The following is a 4,936-nucleotide window of genomic DNA, read 5'->3' as shown; positions in this document are numbered from 1 at the left end:
GTCACTCTATGGCATAATCATGACACTAAAATTATATATTCATGACGCTTTTAAGCTTCATCTATTGATTTCTCTATAACGAATTACTGTATGCATCAATTTTGTTTCACATACATCACGACGACATATATTTAATCAAATTTCTTACATTATTGTCGACCGGGGTCGTCGTTAAATTGTAACAAAACCTCATAATTAATAACCAAGAAAACTAGAAATTAAAATACTCATAATATAATTAAATTAGTAGTTACTACTACAATTCAAGTATTACATTATTCAACCATGCCAAAATAGAAAGAGTGTTGACTGAACTTAATCCAAAATACATATTAAAACTCAAGTTATCAAATGGTACTAGAACAAAAAATCTCTTGATAAAATAATTTGACGCGATAGTTGTAGCAGATAACATTCCGTCTCATTATTCCGGTGCGACTTGACCATCCGAAGAATTTGAAACCTACAAATTTCAAATGAGCGCGGCGATTTAGTATCGTGTAATTCGGTTTGAGAAAGAAAATATGGTTTTAACTACGAGTTCCACAAAAGGCAAATAAATGAAGAGAGTTTAATAGTGAAGCATTGAAATACGAAAGAGTCAAATGCCTTGTAAAAAATATTTGACCTGAATATTTATGGCAGAAAGTTCTAAAACTATATTAAAAAACAACTCAATACCTCAATCGAGAGATGTAGATCATCACAATATTATTCGTGCTTGATATCCATGTTCTTTGAAGGAGATCGTCATCGCAACCTTAGTTGTCCAATTAATCCTCTTTATGGACATCAAATAGAAGCGGGGTCAGAAAAACGTTAATGAATAAGCTCAGACAAAGCAGTATGGGATTTATTCAAAGAATCGCTAATAAAAGCAGTATGGACATCTAATTCACATCAAGAGTATGTAAGGCAGGTCTTCACCAAAATTCACCTCAAATAACTTGGTCTCTCCAAATAAAATATGATGTCAGTTGCATGTTAATAATTTACTTAGAAAGCAGAGCATTACTTAGTCGTCACAACGTAACAAACAAATACATGAGTTTCAAAAGATTACCAACTCCGCCACCGGGGTTAGAGGATCTTCGTGAACCATTTGAGCGTGAGAATAAACAAATCATGGATTAATATACACTGAATTCACTCATTCGAGATTTTGAGAAAACAAATCATTACACATTATTGATATACTATGTCCATTGCCACGATTAGAGCATTCTTCAACATCAAGCATCGGGCAAAGCTAAGACGGTGATACTTGTTTGAATGTTTTCAATCATACATTGAATTCTAAATTGCCTATACTTCATAAGGTATGCTGAATTATTTATGGTTTTCTTGCACAAAGAGGAGGTAACATGCTAAGTTGCTAACCAAGACAAACTAAACGAAAATAAGACTAACTAGCATAAGTTGCGGAGTCTTATACATTCACAATATCATCTAAAAATAAGACTTGCCATTATAAGTATATCAATGGTTTAGCATCAATTCAAGATAACAAAAAATAAAAATAAATAAACAAAGATATAAGAAAGGGCGAAAAGCCGAAAACCTGTAGTTAGACAAAAATTAAAACTTTTGTGTCACTCGCCTACATATTTTGCCGAACATATTCTGCCGACATCGAAGTTTGGTAGCAATATCTCGTACTAGAATCTGCAAAAGACGAAAATATTGAAGCTAAGTTATAGAGAGGAATCTTTTTTATGTCGATTGTATAAAGATCAGAAATTCTTGTCATACACCAAAAACATCTCTACATTTCTTCAAAACATAATCTAAATCTTATTCAGGTATACTCTTATCAGTCATTAAGTGATTAATACTGAAAGTTTAACAAAAAGACGCAATCAATTATTTCGATTATCGTAACTAAAATATATGAAGGGGAGCCTTAGCGCATCGGTTAAGGGGTTGTCGTACGACCGAAAGGTCACGCGTTTAAATCCTTGTAGCGGCCTCTCGTCACAATGACAGGAAAGGTCTGCCGCTATTACACCCTTATGATTAGCCTTGGCGGTGACGCCATTGTGCATGTGGTGTCATGCCCTTTATTGTAACTACAAAATATCCTAGAATAATCAGAAACACTTTTTTAATAGGAGGTCCCCCATGAGATCGTTACATGGAGTCAGTTTGTAAACGCATTCAAATGAGAGCAGCTACCCAACTAGCTTTATTCAACGGTCTCAAATAAAAATTCGTATTCCAATAGAAACCACCAACTTTAAATCAAGTGTAGCACAACATAGGGTGTGAATTAGAAACTTCTTATACCCACAAGAAAAAATGACAGTCCAATAAGAAACATGTATATCAGCAAAAACTAGAGGTTTTAAATATAGAGCCATATTAGAGAACGTAATATGAAAAAAACATTCATTAATACCAGTGTGAGGGACTCTGGATCCAGATAAGATGATAAATTCCATTATTGAAGATCAAATTTAAGGTTAGCAGAATAACTGCAACTAATTTAAAAGTTATCTAACTAAGAGATTTCTTTGTACTAGTTAACAATAATCACCTGCAAAATATCTACCTTCTAAAATTTAGCCCTTAAACACTAGACATGAAAGTTGGTAGTATTTTCATTTACTGGGCAATAAGGGAGCCACAACCACTCCCTATATTATACTCCCTCTGTCCCGGTCATTTGTTGTCCTTTTCTATTTTGGGGTGTCTCGTTCATTTGTTGTCCTTTCTATTTTAAGAATGAATTTGATGAGTAATTTGATCATTCACACTCAATTTATTCCACTTGTCATTTAGTAATTGGTCCCCTTCCCTTTCCTTGGTCTTTGTGCCAAAACCAAAGGACAACAAATGACCGGGACGGAGGGAGTACCATATATGTTCCATACAAAAATAGAATACATCACAACTGATCAAGAATTATTCCATGCCCAAATTAAACCGTCAAAGCATTTTGCACATTGCACTCTAGTTATTATATATGTGTTTAACAACTCAAAGTCAATGAAATTTGAAAAATTGCAAAGAAAGAAAACAAACAAATGATCTAGAAGGCAATATAACCTTTAGTAGGCGCATGAAAGACAACAACTTAGTGGTATTAGTTTCAGGTTCATACTCAGCCATTTCATCATCGCCTTCAGATGCTTAAGGTTATGGCTTAGGTCTCGGAGTTAGCCTTTCAGCCCATTTCTTTTTGCGTTCTTTCACTTCAAGACGAGCCCTATAATAAACCAACCAAACATGAACCCAAAAACAATCAATAACATCCAAAACGAGCTGGCAGCACATAAGTTGTACTCTACGCCTCAGTTACAGTCAGTAGAAAAAACCAAAATCAAAGTTTGCACAACAAAGATGAACCACAGTTATGTAACTAAAATCTGACATGAATTCTCCTTTGAATTTATAGTTCGATCAACTAAAAAATGTTCAGTAAATTAATGAGTTCAAGTGGAGAACTTCATTGCAACCAATAATTATAGTTCAGTTACTAATCCAGATTTCTATCCGTAAATGACAAAGTTAACTCGCAGTTTCAAAGATTAATTGAAAGGGAAAAAAAATGAAACATGGGGGCGAGAAATCGAGAATGACCGACAACGTACTAGTATAAGAGGGCGAATCGAATCAATACAAACTCAAAAACTCAAATTGGGCGCCAGAATTCTCCCATATTGACTAATTGACGATGCACCTATAGTCAAGATATTAGATACGGAGTTCAATAATGAACAAAAACACTAGATCCAGCTTTATAAATAGAAAACAAAGGAATCTAGAGCAGCAATAAATCAATTAAAAAATAAACGCAGCAAATATTATTCGAAACAAACCTTTGTCTTAATTTGTAACTGGGTGATTGCATGAATCCAAATTGAATCAATTGTTAATAGTAATTGAACAACTAGCGCAACCGGTATTAATTTAGGGTTTTGTTTTAATCGATTATTGCTAGTCATCGATTATTTTTGAGAGATTTTTTATTATTGTAGCAGTAATCGATTATTGTTGAGAGATTTTTGCAGTTAATCGTATTATTTAGGGTTTTGTCATGGAAAATAGAAAATGGGAGACGAAGATGAAGAAACGCATAGTTGAGGCGGAATATCCTAGGCGCGTTGGACTTTTAGGTGAATTTTCAATTTTTACTAATTGCGCTCAAATCAAAATTAAGCGTAAGTGGCAATGACATTATAAGGCGTCATAACAGGACGGAAAGTACATTATGAGGTCGACGCTCTACTAAAGCGTCAATAGTGAAGCGTCATAAATACAAGGGATTTGTTGTAGTGATAGACGGTGGTATGAGGCGAGATTTGGTGAGGTGTGATTGAAAGTATGGAGGGGCAGTGATGAAGTTGATGAAGACATAGCGATGAAGACGAAGTGTTCTGCATATGCAAAGGGGATCTGATTTTTGTTGTTTGTTAATTTTCAGATAGAGATAAGGATAAGGAGGTAGGTGTGGATGAACCGGGGTATCCACGGGTACCCGGCTAGCTTGTACATGGATTTTTCTTGATTTTTTAATATATTCTTACATTTAACCAAAAAAAAAAAAAAATTATTGTATATCTTTATTATCCGTTTTATTTCATGTTTTCATGTTAATTATATACTATACCTTATGTCATAAGCTAACGACTGCTTCACATGCATATACTCCGGATAATTATAACATAAGACTTTAATTACTGTTTATTAATTACTCCTATATTGTTAAAGTTATCGAACTCTCTTATTTTATTTTCCTTATATATATATATATATATATATATATATATATATATATATATATATATATATATATATATATATATATAAGCTGGGTTGAAGCGTTGTGGATGCGCCACGTGTCAACCCAACCTTAAATACAAGTATTAATTACAACTTAACATTAAATATAAACCTAATAAATACTGTATAAATTTCAGCAAAATATTAATTA

General features: G+C 33.4%; 1 long non-coding RNA gene across 1 annotated transcript; it reads right to left on the bottom strand.

The window, feature by feature from the left end:
- Nucleotides 1–218: 218 nt before the first annotated feature.
- Nucleotides 219–4,280, bottom strand: LOC141607694 (uncharacterized). The gene is made up of 5 exons (XR_012526937.1): nt 3,822–4,280; nt 3,049–3,208; nt 1,562–1,665; nt 682–781; nt 219–463 (listed from the first exon to the last, which is right to left on the bottom strand). It is a non-coding gene; the product is annotated as an uncharacterized LOC141607694 (long non-coding RNA).
- Between the last annotated feature and the right edge of the window lie 656 nt (nt 4,281–4,936).

Source organism: Silene latifolia, chromosome 1, assembly GCF_048544455.1.
Source record: "Silene latifolia isolate original U9 population chromosome 1, ASM4854445v1, whole genome shotgun sequence".
In the NCBI taxonomy this organism is placed as follows: Eukaryota; Viridiplantae; Streptophyta; class Magnoliopsida; order Caryophyllales; family Caryophyllaceae; genus Silene; species Silene latifolia.
This window is presented reverse-complemented; position numbering and strand designations above follow the sequence as displayed.